The sequence below is a fragment of the Aquarana catesbeiana genome, linkage group LG05 (genome assembly GCF_042186555.1).
Source record: "Aquarana catesbeiana isolate 2022-GZ linkage group LG05, ASM4218655v1, whole genome shotgun sequence".
NCBI classification, from domain to species: Eukaryota; Metazoa; Chordata; class Amphibia; order Anura; family Ranidae; genus Aquarana; species Aquarana catesbeiana.
Window position 1 is genome coordinate 218,161,972 of NC_133328.1, and position 19,007 is coordinate 218,180,978.

The 19,007-nt window shown below is 43.5% G+C and overlaps 1 long non-coding RNA gene across 2 annotated transcripts in view; it reads right to left on the bottom strand.

The window, feature by feature from the left end:
• LOC141144655 (uncharacterized) overlaps positions 1-15,686 on the bottom strand; it is a 57,348-nt gene extending 41,662 nt beyond the window's left edge. For both annotated transcript variants that reach the window (XR_012244430.1, XR_012244431.1), the window contains exons 1-3: positions 15,529-15,686; positions 14,088-14,258; positions 7,946-8,109 (exon numbers count right to left, since the gene is read on the bottom strand). This is a non-coding gene — a long non-coding RNA (uncharacterized lncRNA). The remainder of the gene's footprint in view (positions 1-7,945; positions 8,110-14,087; positions 14,259-15,528) is intronic.
• Positions 15,687-19,007: the final 3,321 nt, after the last annotated feature.

Sequence of the window (19,007 nt, forward strand, 5' to 3'; positions counted from 1 at the left end):
ATAAAGTTGAAGTTACAGTACATGATTTATTGTTACATTAAAGAAAAATATTGTATCAAATAGATAGGTAGTCACATGACTTACATTAAATATGCTGCTACATAGCATGCAACACAGATAGGAATTAGACGTAATAACGTACATGATAGGTTAAATGGGTTAAAAAAACATGTTGAAGTGAAGTAATGTACTTGTGAAGTAATATACTGGAATGGAAATGGGCAGGGGTTAATAATAATGCCCTTAGAATAAGGGAGGACAGAGATATTATAGCCCAACAAGGTGGAGATAAATTGGGATACTTACTACACAGCCTCAAGTCCAGGTCCGGTATCCGCCAAGGAAGACAGGGGTAACAGGCATGATGTTTCCCCCGAGATTAAGACGGGGAAAACCTCCAAGGACAGAGAACAGTGCCGGAGCCCAACACAGTGGTCACAGCATGATCCAATAGACTATGGGGGTTATTTACGAAACTTGGAAGTGCAGTCCCTCTAAATCTAAGGGGTAGATCTGAAATGAGGGGAAGCTCTGCTGATTTTATCTTCCAATCATGTGCAAGCTAAAATGCTGTTTTTATTTTCCTTGCATGTCCCCCTCGGATCTACAGCAACTTTACTTTCAAGTGCACTTGCAGTGCAAAGTGGATTTTCCTTTAGTAAATAACCCCCTATGTGTGCACGAAAAGTGCATAGTGTTCCTAGAAAAAATTTGTCAAAAAGGGATTAATTAAATGTGTAAATATAATGTGGCAAAGTATTTTTGCGTTCCCACAAGGGGACTACATGAGGGGGTGTATGTGAAATGAAACTAAGTAGAGAGTATAAAAAAACATACCAAAAGAGGATGGCTGATCTCTCAGCGAAGAGGGTAACCTGTGTGTGGGATCAGTGTGTGCTTCCTTATGATTGAGTGAACCATCGGCTGCTCCAAGGCTACTATCTATTCCCATTCCCAGGGAGGGGCCCCGTCAACGTCATGCCTGATTGGCCAATCTGCATCGGAGAGGTGGGGAGATGATTCCCAGCTGCATGTGGCGGAGCCATCAGCAGTGGATCTCCACCCATCTCATGAGTGGCTAGGGATGAAAAAGGGACGTTAAATCAATGACGATGACGCCGCTGTTTGAGGCGTCGAAGCATGACGCCGATGAGCAGGAGGCTAAGCCCCGCCCCCACCAAAGGGTGGGGGGGAGGGACAGGCTGCTGCACATCGCAACCCCGGAGACAGAGAAAACATCCAACCCCCCTCAAACCCAAGCTGAACCGGACAAGGGAAATATGCTGCTACATACCATGCAATACAAATAGGACATAATAAATGTACTTGATAAGATAAATGGGTTAAAAAACATGTATTATAGGAACAGATAACTTTGGGCATCTAGTGGCACTCAACGTGTTTCATGGTATTACAGCCATTCATCGGGAGTGTTGTGAAGTAATATACTGGAAAGGAAATGGACAGGTTGTGCCATTTGTGCATCTGGGGTTAAAAAGTCAGCTTCAAGTGCTCCTATAGGATTGGGCACCAATCCCTACCATGCTATGGCTACAACAGGGCTAATCTCTTATAAGGAATGCTGTTTGTATGTCTAGTTGTTCTGGTGCTGGCTCTCTCCCTTCTACCTGTATCAGAACTGGCTAACGGCCTCTACTGGGTGTATTATTTATATCTCTCTGACCTGGTTCTAGAAAAGTCTACAGCTGTCAAAGAAAATTGGGCACGTTTCTGCAGGCTTTCTTCGGCAGCTCAAATTGTATTGTAACCAGTTTTGTGGATGGACACAGTGAACAATCAGTGTTTGATTTGGTCTGGTAACTTGTGGCATTTGAGACTCACATATCATACAGTGCCTTGAAAAAGTATTCATACCCCTTTAAAATGTTCCACATTTTGTTATGTTACAACCAAAAGTGTAAATGTATTTTATTGGGATTTTATGTAATAGACCAACACAAAGTGGCACATAATTGTGAAGTGAAGTGTAAGGAAAATGATAAATGGTTTTCAATTTATTTTTACAAATATGTGCAAAATGAGGGGTGCATTTGTATTCAGCCCCCCTGAGTCAATACTTTGTAGAATCACCTTTTGCTGCAATTACAGCTGCAAGTCTTTTTGGGAATGTCTCTACCGACTTTGCACATCTAGAATTACATTATTGCCCATTCTTCTTTGCAAAATAGCTCAAGCTCTGTCAGCTTAGATAGCGGGTGTATCTGAACAGCAATTTTCAAGTCTTGCCACAGAGTCTCAATTTGATTTAGGTCTAGACTTTTGACTGGGCCATTCTAACACATGAATATGCTTTGATCTAAACCATTCCATTGTAGCTCTGGCTGTAGTTTAGGATCGTTGTTCTGCTGAAAGGTGAACCTCCACCCCAGTCTCAAGTCTTTTGCAGACTCTAACAGGTTTTCTTCTAAGATTGCCCTGTATTTGGCTCATCCATCTTCCCATCAACTCTGATCAGCTTCCCTGTGCCTGCTGAAGAAAAGTATCCCCATAACATGATGCTGCCACCACCATGTTTCACAGTGGGGATGGTGTGTTCAGGGTGATGTGCAGTGTTAGTTTTCCGCTACACATAGCGTTATATGCTTTTAGACCAAAAAGTTCAATTTTGGTCTCTTCTGACCAGGACTTCTTATGGCTTTCCTACAACAATGGCTTTCTTCTTGCCACTCTTTCATAAAGGCCAGATTTGTGAAGTGCATGACTAATAGTTGTCCTGTGGACAGATTCTCCCACCTGAGCTGTGGATCTCTGCTGCTCCTGCACAGTTACCATGGGCCTCTTGGCTGCTTCTCTGATTAATGCTCTCCTTGCCCGGCCCATCAGTTTAGGTGGAAGGCCTTGTCTTGGTAGGTTTGCAGTTGTACCATACGCTTTCCATTTTCGATTGAAGGATTGAACAGTGCTCCGTGAGATGTTCAAAGCTTGGGATATTTTTTTTTATAGCCTAACCCTGCTTTAAACTTCTCCACAACTTTATCCCTGACCTGTCTGGTGTGTTCCTTAACCTTCATGATGCTGTTTGTTCACTAATGTTCCCTAACAAACCTCTGAGGGCTTCACAGAACAGCTGTATTTATACTGAGATTAAATTACAGACAGGTGGACTCTATTTACTAATTAGGTGACTTCTAAAGGCAATTGGTTCCACTAGATTTTAGTTAGGGGGCTGAATACAAATGCACCCCACCCTTTTCACATATTTATTTGTAAAAAAAAATTGAAAACCATTTATCATTTTCCTTTTAACAACTATGTGCCACTTTGTGTTGGTCTATCACATAAAATCTGACTAAAATATATTTATGTTTTTGGTTGTAACATGACAAAATGTAGAAAATTTCAAGGGGTATGAATGCTTTTTCAAGGTACTGTAAGTTACCAAGCATACACCGATCAGCTGTAGCATTATAACCACCCACCGTAACCCCTCGAGGCATGGACTCCACTAGACCTCTGAAAGAATTCTGTGGTCTCTGGCAGTGGCAGGCCCTTTAAATTCTGTAAGTTGTGAGGTGGGGCCTCTATGGATTTTTTTTTTCCAGCACATCCCACAGATGCTTGATTGAATTGAGATTTGAAGAATTTGGAGGCCAAGTCAACAACTCAAACTCATTTTTGTGTTCCTCAAACCATTCCAGGGGGTTTCTCTGCTGAGCAAGCAGATGACGGGTCCGTGTCCACTCCGCTATGCAGAGCGGACATGGACACAGCCCTGCTGCTCTCTATGGGGCGGTTGGATAGAAACGGACTGCCTGTCTGTTTCCATCCAACTGTCATCCAATCCGCCGCACAGATGGACAATGGATCCCCTATCTGTTTTTGGCAGACAGGATCTGACCAGGTGTCTGCTGACATCCTCCGATCTATAGAGAACAATGGCTGGTCCGGTGGGATACTGGTTCTAAAGCGCCCCTGCCCATTGAAAACAATAGGGCATCGCCGGCAAAGCGGTGCTTTGCGAGCGGCTTTAACCCTTTTTCGGCCGCTAGCGGGGGTTAAAACGAACCCGGTAGCGGCCAAATAGCGCCACTAAAACGACAGTAAAGCGGCACTAAAAATAGGGCCCCTTTACCGCCGGTGCCCCCCCCGCTCCAGTCTGAAAGTAGCCTTAGTAAATACACAAGCCAGATCTTACTGGTTCTTCTCCCTGGTTGCACTGACCATTCAGAGCTGAAATCAGAGAGGAAAGCCAGCCAAATCTGTGAGTAAAGGCAGCATACAGACACTTGTTAGGCACACAATTAACCCTTTGATTGCCCTCCTTATCACCCCTGTCTCCAAGCCAGTGCTATTAGTACAGTGTCAGTGTACAGTATTATCACTGCATTAGTGTCGCAAGCATCGTCAGATAGCGTCATTTAGCGCCAGTCCCTGACTGCCCGACACACTATCACCGCCATTACTAGTATAGTGTCTGCCCGGATTATTATCCCGGTCACGATCAGAACTATACTAGAATCCTCATTAGTATAGTGTCCCCAAAAATGTGTAGGATGTTTTTCTACCAAAGACATGTAGTAGGATACATTTTGGCCTAAATTTATGAAGAAATTTGATTATATTGAATATGTTTTTTTTGTTTATAATAAAAAAAACAGTGGTGATTAAATACCACAAAAGAAAAAAAAAACTATTTGTGTGAAGAAAATGATATAAATTTACTTTGTGTACAGTGTTGTATGACCAAACTATGTGAGTAGTTTAAGTAGTACATTGCTGAATAGCAAACGGTGGTCTGGTCATGAAGGGGGTAAAATCTTCAGGAGGTTAAGTGAGTAAAGAGCTAGGTGTATAGCTCTGAGTCAACAACATAACATCTTCTGGTTGCTTCTCCAAAAATACACAGGGCACATAATACCTACCTTTTGTTACAATTATTTCTAAGAAGTTTGATAATATACTGTAGTTGAGGATTAGGGATGAGCCAAACACCCCCCCGGTTCGGTTCGCAGCAAAACATGCGAATAGACAAAAAATTAGTTCGAACACGCAAACACCGTTAAAATCTATGGGACACGAACATGAAAAATCAAAAGTGCTCATTTTAAGGGCTTATATGCAAGTTATTGCCAAAGACCCAGATCCTGCCCCAGGGGACATGTATCAATGCAAAAAAAAATTTTAAAAACTGACATTTTTTCGGGAGCAGTGATTTCATTAATGCTTAAAGTGAACCAATAAAAATTAAATATTCCTTTAAATATCATGCCTGGGGGGTGTCCTTAGTATGCCTGTAAAATATTGCATCTTTCCCATGTTTATAACAGTGCCACAGAAAAATGACATTTCTAAAGGAAAAAATGTAATTTAAAACTGCTTGCGGCTGTAATGTATTGTCGGATCCCGGCAATATAGATAATCTACAGAAAATTGGGCCTTAGGTGTTGGTGGTACCAGAACACTGTAAGCCCTCACAGATACTCTTGTTGGGTGCAGGAACGGGCCCTGCTGTGAAATATTATATCAAGAATTGTAATTACATGCCCCTGTCAAACAGGGGCAGAAAAATTGGGCCTTGGGTGGTGGTGCCACAACACTGTAACCCCTCACAGATACTCTTGTTGGGCGCAGGAACGGGCCCTGCTGTGAAACATGACTGCCAGTTTCTTGTCCTTCTGTGGCACCCCCTCTCTCTAGGGTCACATTACTCCCTTCCTCAACCCGGGAACCAACATCGGAGTCTTCAAATCGCTGCACATCCTCCAGCAGCATATAACCGACACTGTGGCCGAATAATTCTGGGGACTCCTCCATGTAAGATGGTGGAGCTACAGAAGGAGTGACTGTGGACAAGGACCCAGTGGAATAGGCTGCTTTGGCAGCTGCATTGGAAGGCAAACTACTCTGAGCCTGGGTGACAGAGGATGAGGACGGCTTCGATATATCCACTCCACCAACTCTTCTGCATGTTGTGGCTCATTAACACGGCCAGCAGCAGCAAAAAAGGACAAGCGTGCCCCATGGCCACCTGCAGAGGATGCACCATGTCCATGACCACCACTGTTGACTAGACACAGAGGCTGCTTGCCCTCTTTTAGTGGCCTGTGAGCTTCTGCCTCTCCTTGGTGGCCTACCAGACATAATGTATTTTTTGTTTTGCAACACCACACTACACTGTGTTAAATACTGTGTACACCGTCTGCACTGTATTAGCAACTGTACAAAGGCTGCATGTATTGTGTACACCAACAGAAGTGTAGTGGAAACTGTACACACTGTATTAGATACTGTGTACACTGCCTGAAGTGTATTAGAAACAGTACACCATGGAATGCACTGTAGATATAGGCTACACTGAATGCAGAGTGTATATATATATATATATATATATATATATATATATATATACTAGACTATATATATATATATATATATATATATATATATATATATATATATATATATATATTAATACACAGCCTGACATCTATTAGAAACTACACACTGTATTAGATACTGTGTACACTGCCTGCACTGTATTAGCAACTGTACAATGGCTGCACTGTATTGTATACTGTGTACACCACCAGAAGAAAGAAACCAGAAGAAACTGTACACACTATATTAGATACTTTGTACACTGCCTGCCTTGTATTATCAACTGTACACTACGGAATGCATTGTAGATATAGGCTACACTGGATGCAAATATTTTATTATATCTTTTCATGTGACAACACTGAAGAAATGACGCTTTGCTACAATGTAAAGTAAGTAGTGAGTGTACAGCTTTTATAACAGTGTAAATTTGCTGTCCCCTCAAAATAACTCAACACACAGGCCTTAATGTCTAAACCGCTGGCAACAAACGTGAGTACACCCCTAAGTAAAAATGTCCAAATTGGGCCCAATTAGCCATTTTCCTTCCCCGGTGTCATGGGACTCGCTAGTGTTACAATGTCTCATGTGTGAATGTGTGAATGGGGAGCAGGTGTGTTAAATTTGGTGTTATCGCTCTCACTCTTTCATACTGGTCACTGGAAGTTCAACATGGCACCTCATGGCAAAGAACTCTCTGAGGATCTGAAAAAAAGAATTGTTGCTCTACATAAAGATGGCCTAGGCTTTAAGAAGATTGCCAAGACCCTGAAACTGAGCTGCAGCACGGTGGCCAAGACCAGACAGCAGTTTAACAGGACAGGTTTCAGTCAGTACAGGCCTCACCATAGTCAACCAAAGAAGTTGAGTGCTCAGCGTCATATCCAGAGGTTGTCTTTGGGAATTAGACGTATGAGTGCTGCCAGCATTGCTGCAGATGTTGAAGGGGTGGGGGGTCAGCCTGTCAGTGCTCAGACCATACGCCGCATACTGCATCAAATTGATCTGCATGGCTGTCGTCCCAGAAGGAAGCCTCTTCTAAAGATGATGCACAAGAAAGCGCGCAAACAGTTTGCTGAAGACAAGCAGACTAAGGAAATGGATTACTGGAACCATGTCCTGTGGTCTGATGAGACCAAGACAAACTTATTTGGTTCAGATGGTGTCAAGCGTGTGGGGCGGTAAGCAGGTGAGGAGTACAAAGACAAGTGTGTCTTGCCTGCAGTCAAGCAGGAGTAGTAAAATAAAAAAGTTGAGCTAAATTAATAATATGCAAAAAATGAATATCATATATGAACCTGGAATAAATCCTAATTGCAAGTGAAATCAATACACATCAACAAGTTGAATATATGTGAATAAAAATAAATATGAATAAAAAAATCAATAAATCAATAGATAATTCAAAAATGTCCATGAAAAAGTATTGCAATAAAGTGTGTCTTCTTTCATGTGAAAAGAGACTAATGAAAGAAAAAATATATATGTGTGATAAAGTCCACAATGAATCCCAGGGTCTTGATGGTGAACTCTGTGCTTCAGTGTCAGAAAAAACGAAAGACAACTCAAGTGTACAGTATACAGCTCTGTATATGATGACTCTTACCAGAGATGATTGACCCCCTAAAGAGTGGGGTCAAACGAGCAGGCAGAAACAGCCCTCTGCAGGGACATATGATCCTCCAATATCTCCAGTCTCGGGTTGTCTCAGATATTTGGTGGAAAGTATCACCGTATAGCAGTAAATGCTTGTCAGCTGGATCCCTCAATCTGAAAGAAAAAGCACGAGTGAGCAGACAGAGAGGGACTCTGATCGTGTAGTAGATTTTAAAACAACAGATCATTTATTGCTGATAAGCAGTAGATACAAAAAATGGTACATATAAAAACATGAATAAATAAAAGCCGGCTAGCTAAACAAACAGATAAAAGAAACAAACCCGTGTGCCGGGTTACATGTGGCGTAATTGCGTGATTGCGTCAGCACAATGCACCGTCCTACATGTTTCGCAATACCTTGCGTCTTCCTGGGGCACGGGCGACGTGCTGACACATCACTCAAATAGTATCCAACAGGAACCAAGCCTCAATTTCAACCTAGTGCCATATTGGCTAAAATAAAAGCCAAGCCTCATTACCGATCGGGCACCATATTGGACCTCAGAGAGCGCGTGGACCGCAAATCGGGACCAAGCCTCATTCTGGAATCCCATTGGGACGCACCCGACCAGACCTCCATGTGGATTTCAGCAAATCACATGATATATCTTGAGTCCAGTAACCTTCCCTATACACAGGAGGAGTTATTACTGTGAATAGCCAGAAAACACAAACTACTGGGGGGATTTAGGTACATAAATAAATAAACAGGTCTGGGAAACACTGGGGTTGAATTACTAAAACTGGAGAGTGCAAAAGCTGGTGCAGCTCTGCATGGTGGCCAATCAGCTTCTAACTTCAGCTTGTTCAATTAAGCTTTAACAATAAAACTTGGTAGCTGATTGGTTTCTATACAGAGCTGCACCAGGTTGTGCACTGTCCAATTTGAGTAAATGGACCACACGTCAAAGGGTGCATGTTACAGTATTTCTGCTCCCTCTAGTGGTTTCTCCATAGGGATGTATGTTTAGCTCGGCCTGCAGCCTTTTACTGGTCCTTTGGTTTTGTAAGATCAGCCTCTACGAGGACCTGGTATAAGAAAAGACCTTCTCCCCAGATTTGAAAACTAGTTTTGAACGGATCTGTTCCTTATTAAACTCTGCACAAAGCACTCTTAAAAAGTGCAAAGCGCATCTACTCATAACAGCTTCTCAGGCTGCACTTTTCATTATGACAGTGCTGCCAGAACAGCAGAGCTAGCCATACACGCATAGATTTCTCCATCCACGCTAAACAGCATAGATGATGGAATCTCTGCTGCCAGCTATTGTATTTAAAGCAAATCTTCACCCTCTAAAACATAATCCCTCTTCTCCACTCCACCTCTGGTCCTCTGCACGGATAGCATTTTTTTTTCTTTATTTATGTATTTTTTTTAATAAATTGTCTGCCCCCCGACACTTACTACGTGTTACATATCACAGCAGCCAAAGCTTTTCATTCAGTGAGGCTGGATTCACACCTATGCATTTTAAGTGCTTTTTGCATTTTGTAGATTTGCACTATAGTCCATTTAACATGGTTTCCTATAGAATACGTTCTGTAGTGCAAATCTGTAAAATGCAAAAGCACTAAAAATGCATAGGTGTGAATCCAGCCTAAAGATGGAGGGGGTGGGCCCAGCAGGGTGTTATCAGGAGGAGTGCCAGCTGAACCCGGAACAGCTGGCAGCTTCTGGATGATGTCACAACAAAGCATAGCAGAGCAGGCCCGAGTGCTGCCAGAAGAGAAAGTGGACAACGCTGGATCCGCTTGGTGGTTGAATATCTGATATGTGCAGAACTTACCACCAGGTAAAAAAATAAATAAATTTAGAGGGCAGTGAAAATACGCTTTAAAAATTCAACCACAGCACCCATTGCTGCTTGAAATATCCAAACAGGCCCGACAGATTTTCGACTGACTTTTGACGTACTTCTGACGAACTTTCGAACGAATGGACTTGCCTACACACGATCACACCAAAGTCCGACGGATTTGTAGGTGATGACGTACGACCGGACTAAAATAAGGAAGTTGATAGCCAGTAGCCAATAGTTGCCCCAGCATCGGTTTTCGTCCGTCAGACTAGCATACAGACGAACAAATTTTTTGAAACCGTCGGAAAGATTTGAAACAATATAGTGCCCCATCATGGGTACCATGATGGGGCACTATTCCTCCCATTGACATCAATGATGGGGCACTATTCCTCCCACTGACATCAATGATGGGGCACTATTCCTCCCACTGACAAAACTGACGGGGCACTATTGCTCCCACTGACACCAATGATGGGGCACCATTCCTCCCTCCGACACCAATGATGGGGCACCATTCCTCCCACCGACACCAATGATGGGGCACCATTCCTCCCACCGACACCAATGATGGGGCACCATTCCTCCCACTGACAACAACGATGGAACGCTATTCCTCCCACTGACAACAACAATGGGGCACTGTTACTCTGCCTAATACCAATGATGGGGCATTGTTTACCCCCACTGACACTAGGGCACGTTCTCCTCCCACTGGCCACTGTTTGGCCCCCCTAAAGTTTGAAGGACTGTAAAGTGGCCCTTTGTACAGAAAGTTTGGAGAGCCCTGTCCTAGATTATGAAGTCAAAAGTACCTGGGAACCCGAGTGTCAAAGTGACTGAAGTGAGAGAGGATTAGGGTGAAATCTGATCTAGTATTTAAGGTCATGGCTTGAAATAATAAATGGAGTGGCAGGGAGCATTACGAGGGAAAGTTAGTGGGAACGCATGAATTATTTATTGCAGTTGTGAAACAGATATCTTTAAATGAGCTATACAAACATAACACTGAATAAATAAATGCGTTCATTGAAATGTGGCTTTCACCAAACATACACTGGTGGTGAATCAGTCACTATCATTTGAAACACATCACCCGGAAGATTCATCTGCAGTGAATGTTAGATTGCTTTTTAACCACTTCCTGCCCGCCCGCCGTCAAACGATGGAGAGACGGTGCGGCTCTCGTTCTGGGTGGACATCATATGACGGCTGTTCTTGCGTGCTCGCGGAGGCACGCAAGTGTGCTGATCGCGGCCGCGCCGTGTTACTAGGACACAGCACGATCCAATCTCTGTAAAGAGCCGATCACGCGGCTCTTTAACCATGTGATCAGCTGTGTACAATCACAGCCAGTCACATGTAAATGCAGAAGTGCCGATGATCAGCTCTCATTGCCTCACACTGACAGAGTGTGTGGGGAGGAGAGCCGATCAGTGGCAACTCCTTGCAGGGAACACCCGGACTTGTAATCAGGGCACTGATCATCAGTGTTCTGATTACAGTAAAGCCCCCCAGTGCCACCAATCAGTGCCGCCAATCAGTGCCCATCAGTGACACCAATCAGTGCCCATCAATGACACCAATCAGTGTCCATCAGTGACACTAATCAGTGCCCATCAGTGATGCCAGTCACTGCTGCCTTTCAGTGGCCATCAGTGCTGCCCATCAATGCCCATCAGTTCCGTACATCAGTGCTGTCTATCCAGGCCCATCAGTGACGCCTATCAGTGCTGCCCGTCAGCGCCCAATAGTGCTGGCTATCCGTGCCACCTATCAGTGCCCACCAGTGACGCACATCAGTGTCGCATATCAGTGCCACCTCTCAGTGCCCATTAGTGCGGCATCTTAGTGCCTCCTCATCAGTGCCACTTAATCATTGCCCATAAGTGCCGCCTCATCAGTGCCCATAAGTGTCACCTAATCAGTGCCCATCAGTGCAGCCTCATCCGTGCCCATCAGTGAAGGAGAAAAATTACTTATTTACAAAATTTACTGAGAGAAACTAAGAAAAAAAAATTTTTTTCCAAAAATTCTGTTTTTTTTTTTTTTTGTAAAAAATTAAAAAAACAGCAGTGATTAAATAGCACCAAAAGAAAGCTCTATTTGTGTGAAGAAAATGATTAAAAATTAATTTGGGTGCAGTGTTGCATGACCGCGCAATTGTCATTCAAAGTGCGACAGCGCTGAAAGCTGAAAAATGCCCTGGGCAGGAAGGGGGTGAAGTGCACAGTAGGCAAGTGGTTAAATATATCCCTAGGTGTTTATTATGTGGTATAAGAATGTTTTCTGCTTTGTAGTGTGTGTGTCACCAGCGCAAAACAAACCATGTGAACAACGAGTAAAGGAAATATAAATCTCTCATATGTGGTTTGCTGCAGCTAAATTAACTTCCCTTAAATAAACTGAAAGTGTAAAACAAAATATATGTATATGTATAGATGCGCTAACCCATAAACAAGCGATAAAGTGTTCAAATCAACATATTGCACAAATAAAATTAAACGATATCTTGATTAGTAAATTGTCCAAACATCTCCCCATCCAACACCACTGTGACATATGCCAGAAACCAGAATGTATATGATCATAATATAAAGTCCATTAGAAGAAATCTCTCTGTGACAGTAATGATTCCCTGCATATAATTGCTGTGTGGTGATCCACCCAAATCAAACGTGATTGTTCCACCACCTTCCGAAATTCACCCAGATAGCGATATATTATGAGCCTGATCAATACATGGCTCTTTTAGATTACTCCTGTGGCCCCCGACCGGTACAACGATATTCCTCCATGTTCAATATTGGCCTCACCAAACTTCCCTCTCATGTATTCATATAATCAAATAAATAACAATCACTGCTCAACATCCCAAAAAAATGTATTCAACGTAAAAAAGCAATATAGGTTGCACTCACAAGTGTCGTTAGACCGGCACTAAGTCTATCCAGCAATCTCTCAGCCTGCATATTCTCTATGGAGCCAGTGTGCGGTCCAAGCCTTGATTTCGATACGGGTCAGGGAACGGATGTGGCATCAGCGTCGCTTCCCTAGCCTCAACGCGTTTTGCATTAATTATGCATCATCGGGAAGCTGCTGAGCTGCGCTTCAAATACCTTCAGTTGTTACCTCATTCACAAAAGGTTTGGAAGTGGAAGTGATGCAACCAGAATGAATGTTTTACAACTTTAAAACATGAAATTTCAAACCTTTTGTGAAAGAGGTGACAACTGAAGGAATTTGATATTTATATTGTAGGTGTTGTGTGCTGTTTTGGAAGCGTTTGATGGAACTCCCATAGCAACGCAGTGATTTATACATGGAAATTGCTTGAAATCCAATCGAAGCTCTGATTTGTATTTGGCTCTTACTTTGTATATTGCCTATTTAGACCTCTCTATAATTGGAGGGTCTACTTCTTCTGGCAAGTAGATTTGCCCCTTCACTGTGGTGTCAAGTGTGTGTGTGTGCATCTATCACACTGAAGCTGGCGTAGTGATTCTGCGCTATCCATAGACCATCTTTATTGGACTTTTTATGAATGTTTTATATGTGTTTTTTAGCTCTGCACTCTGGGTATACTTTATATGTTATTCTTTGCAATCAACAAATCTATGCTGGCTGCTTGTTTATTCACAACTTTATAGTCTAGGCGCAGATGTTTTATACATTTCTAGTGTTCTAGTAACAACTTTTAGGATTTTCTTTCACCGTGGTGATACTGGTAAACAGTGTTGCCAATCCCCCGAAGTGAAATTTACTGGCAGGATGCCAAAATTTACAAACGGCACCAATTATTTACTGGCAAAAAATCTTGACATTTACTGACAAAGCCACATTTTTTACTGGCATTGCAAAAAAAATTTTACTCTAATTACTTTTCACTGCTAAACAATTCAAATATCAATATTTGAACTATAAACACATAGCTAGTGCTATTAGCAATGTATTTAAGTTAAACAAAAGTCAAAAACCAGATTTCTCCATTGACATGAAGGTCAAGTTACTATAACTTAGCTAGCACAGAGTTCCCCCTTACATCAGAGTCTGCGGGATCCCCCCTTACAGTGAAAAGCAACTATTATGTAAAGGGGAACGCTGCAGATCATCATGTAAGGCAAACTCTAGTGACTAGAGACCACCTTTTGCAGAATGAATACACTAAGGTGGGGGGGTTACTAATATAGGGGGGGACTTTATATCAGTGCCCTCTTACATTATTGTATTTACTCGCCCCTACATCAGTAACCCCCCCCCTCAGACTGGCCTGGCAGCGCTGTCACTGACCTCTTCTCAGGTGCACCGTGCAGGGCTCAGTCAGACGGCTCCAGCAGCTTGGCGGCTCTGGTTTAATTGTATAGTCTCCTCTCCACAGTCCATATATGTCTGTCTTCTCCTGTGACCCCCATCCCAGCGGCGCTCCTACTCTTGACTCCTTTCTAGGATCACCCTCAGAGACTGCAGACATGATAAATGAGTGGACAAGAGATGGTCAGAGGCTGCGGAAATACTACAGGAGGTGGACAGAGGCTGCGGACATACTACAGGAGGTGGACAGAGGCTGCGGACATACTACAGAAGGTGGACAGTGGCTGCGGACATGACACAGGAGGTGGACAGAGGCTGTGGACATACTACAGGAGGTGGACAGAGGCTGCACACATAATACAGGAGGTGGACAGAGGCTGCGGACATGACACAGGAGGTGGACAGAGGCTGCGGACATACTACAGGAGGTGGACAGAGGCTGCAGACATACTACAGGAGGTGGACAGAGGCTGCGGACATGACACAGGAGGTGGACAGAGGCTGCGGACATACTACAGGAGGTGGACAGAGGCTGCACACATAATACAGGAGGTGGACAGAGGCTGCAGACATACTAGAGGAGGTGGACAGAGGCTGCACACATAATACAGGAGGTGGACAGAGGCTGCGGACATACTACAGGAGGTGGACAGAGGCTGCGGACATACTATAGGAGTTGGACAGAGGCTGCGGACATACTACAGGAGGTGGACAGAGGCTGCGGACATGACACAGGAGGTGGACAGAGACTGCAGACATGATAGTGTCCTCCTCACCCCCTCACAGTAGCCTTCCCCTCTGTCCACCATCATATTACCTCTCCACATCAGTGTGTCTTGCTCCTGTGCCCCTTTCACCTCTCCACAGGGCAGCACATCAGTGTCCTTCTCTGTCCCCCTGCATGCCATGGCTTCACCACCCAGTAATGCCATGTCTTGGTCTGTCATCCTCTGTCCCCAGTATAATGTTATCCTCTGTCCCCACTGTATACAGATCTAGCAAAAACAGAAGTGGCACTGCTGCAGAACCTCTTTATTCTTCAGTGTAAGGCATTAATAAGTGCCTCTGCAGCCAGTCTTTTACAGGTTCATTTTTAGGTTTGGGTTACAGATCTAGCAAAGACAGAAGTGGCACTGCTGCAGAACCTCTTTGCTTTCTCTTAACAGTGTTAGGAATTAGTAAGTGCTTCTACAGCCAGTTTTTTACAGGTCCACTTTAGGCTGGTTTATAGATGCAGCTATAACAGAAGCGTCACTGCTGCAGAACCTCTTTGCTCCCTCTGACCAGTGTAATCATTGTTAGAGCTTCTGCAGCCAATCCTTCGGGCTCTTTCCTCATCTGTCCTGAGTCCCACTATTGTTAGAGCTTCTGCAGCCAATCTTACAAGTTCACTATCTTAATGTCATCCTCTCCTCCTCACCTACCGCTCCTTCTCCGTCTATGGCGGTGAGTGCAGGAGGCGCGTCGCTGGTTGCCGTGTCACAACTAGGAATGAGTGGACTCAAAAATGGCACCAGACGGCGCCATTACGTTACTGAGCATGCGACGCCAGCCGAGCGGGTACGAGTTTTCCCGAGCCCGGCCGGCTTCGGAACTGCGCATGCGCGGTTACATGGTCAGCTCACAGCCATCTTTTTTATGGGCACAGCTGCCTGTAACAGACATTTACGGGCACCCCGAAAATGGGCTTAAATTTAGGGGCTGCCCGTAAATCTACGGGCGGTTGGCAACACTGCTGGTAAACATGACAAATAGAGAGGTAGAATCTCCCTAATTGGGGGCACAGTCAACAATAAAGACCTGACAAATAGTACATCAGTGCGTGCCAACTGCATGAATGTGTAGTGCCAGTCGCAGTCACTATGCTGCAAACAGTCCCAGAATACAATATACGCAATTCACTCTAACATGGAAGAGGTCTTATTTGCTGCCACTTATCTTATCACAGATATGATGGTATTTCTTAAAGTGGAACTCCAGTCTAAAACTAAAATCTCTAAATGCCAGCCACAATCTATCTAGCCCTGTAAAGCAAAACTCGCTATACTTGCCTTTTCTGAAGCCGCACCAATCCAATCCCACGCTGAGCTGTCGTTTTTTCAGTGAAAGGGAGTTTAAAAAGACACGCGGCCATTCACTGAAACTGCAAGAGAAGCAGCTTAACCTTAAACTGTGTATAGGGTTCTTTACTGTCAGAGCGGTAAGGTTGTGGAATTCTCTTCCACAAGCAGTGATATCAGCAGGGAGCATCGATAGTTTAAAAAACCTATTAGATATGCATCTTAACGATCGCAACATACAGGGATATACGATTTACTATTGGCATTAACACAACATTAACACAAACACACACACATCACAGGTTGAACTGGATGGACTGGTGTCTTTTTTCAGCCTTACCAACTATGTAACCAACTATGTAACAGAAGCCCCGTAGTAACTCTATGGGGGACCTCACTTCCCAGCTATTTCACAGCCAGTCGGCTGTGTCCTTCACAGAGCTTCCACCGCTGGAGACTGGACCGGAGCGGCTTTAGAAAAGGTATGTATAGCGAGTTTTTCTTTAGAGGGATAGATAGGTTAGTCTTATGCCCCGTACACACGAGCGGAAATTCCGCCAGCAAAAGTCCGATGAGAGCTTTTGGTCCGAAAATTCAACCGTGTGTATGCTCCATCGGACTTCTGTTGGCGGAATTCCAGCCAGCAAAAGATTGAGAGCATGTTCTCAATTTTTCGGTCGGAAAAAGTTCCGATCTGAAATTCCGATCGTCTGTACCAATTCCGACGCGCAAAATTCCTACGCATGCTCGGAAACAATTTGACGCATGCTCGGAAGCATTGAACTTCATTTTCTCGGCTTGTCGTAGTGTTGTACGTCACCGCGTTCTTGACGGTCGAAAGTTCAGCGAACTTTTGTGTGACCGTGTGTATGCAAGCCAAGCTTGAGCGGAATTCCGTCGGAAAAACCATCCAAGATATTTCTGATGGAAAATCCGCTCGTGTGTACGCGGCATTAGACTCAGAACAGGGGCACAGAGAAACACACATGAATTTCTTCAGAATAACAAAAGGTAGGAATCTGTAACAAGGTTTGTTATAATCTTTGCAATGTACATTGATCACCCAGAGGGGAATGTTTTTTTCCCAACAAAAGTGAAGTTACACTTTAAATGTTTAAAAACCAGACAGGCTCACTGTAAGGCCAAAAGATGAAAAAAACAAGAAAAAGACATGAATAATTGCCATACACTCGAGTAGTGGCCTTGTGTACTTTATTTATTTTAGAAAATTTGAATTATTGGTCTTTTTTCTTTTTTTTTTTTTGTATGCGGGGACTGGATTTGATTTTATATTATTAAATTGAAGGTTAGCTTTCACAATTCTGTTTTAAAAGATATAATATTAACATTAGAGTTTACTCATTGGCCATAGCGGTCAGACATTTTTTCTGACCTGCAGTGGAAAGAACAGATTGTTTCACTGATTCCCTTTGAAAAGTTTTCCAATGTGAGGACCTATATACTGCCCGATATTATTTTTACTCAATAACCTTTCTTTGTTGCTATTTCTGTACATGTATCTAAAGCACAAGGCAGCAAAGGTATTACAAGATGCTATCAATGTATTTACTGGAACAGCAGAAGAACTGCGTCTCATGATTGCGAATGCGGAGCTGCAAAAAAAACGTTTAAAGACAGCCGTTTTTTCGGGAGCAGTGATTTTAATGATGCTTAAAGTAAAAAAAAAAAAAAAAAGTGAAATATTCCTTTAAATATTGTACCTGGGGGGAGTCTATAGTATGCCTGTAAAGTGGCGCGTGTTTTCCGTGCTTAGAACAGTCCCTGCACAAAATGACAGGAAAAAAGTCATTTAAAAACTGCTTGCGGCTTTAATGTAATGTCGGGTCCTGGCTATATGGATGAAAATCAGTGAGACAAACGGCATGGGTACCCTCCAGTCCATTACCAGGCCCGTTGGGTCCTGTATGGATATTAAGGGGAACCCCGCACCCAAATTAAAAAAAGGAAAGGCGTGGGGCCCCCAGGCCCTATATACTCTGAACAGCAGTATACAGGCGGTGCAAACAAGACAGGGACTGTAGGTTTGTTGTTAAGTAAAATCTGTTTGTAATTTTGAACTAATACATTTTTAACGTGTAGCTCCAGCCAAAAAATCTGTTTTTAAGCTTTTTGGAAAACATAGGGAAGGGTTATCTCCCCTGTGACATTTGTTTTGCTGTCTGTGCTCCTCTTCAGAAGATTTTACCTCACTTTTTGTCCCAATGACAAATGTTTTTTGAAAATTTGGGTTTTTTTAGTGAAACAAGGATTGGTGATAAAGCATCAGTGGAAAGGAGAAAAGTTTTTCCCATATTAACTCTTACAGGAGAGAACTTCCCTTCCTATGGGGTAGATTTCATCTCACTTCCTGTTGTCTCTTTCCGTTTGCAAGTAGGAGTCGTTTGTAAGTTGGATGTTTGAAAGTAGGGGCCTGCCCTATATACTCAGCAGAAATTTAGGCCTTAGGTGTTGTTGTGGCCTCAACACTGTAAGCCCTCACAGGGCCCTGCTGTGAAATATTAGATCGAGAATTGTAATTACATGCCCCTGTTGAACAGGGCCAGAAAATTTGGGCCTTTGGTGATGGTGGTGATGGTGCCACAACACTGTAAGTCCTCACAGTTACTCTTGGTGGGCACTGGAACGGGCCCTGCTGTGAAATATTAGATCAAGAATTCTAATTACATGCCCCTGTTGAACAGGGGCTGAAAAATTGGGCCTTTGGTGGTGGTGGTGGTGCTGGTGGCACAACACTGTAAGTCCTCACAGTTAATCTTGGTGGGCGCAGAAACGGGCCCTGCTGTGAAATATTAGATAAAGAATTGTAATTAGGCACTGG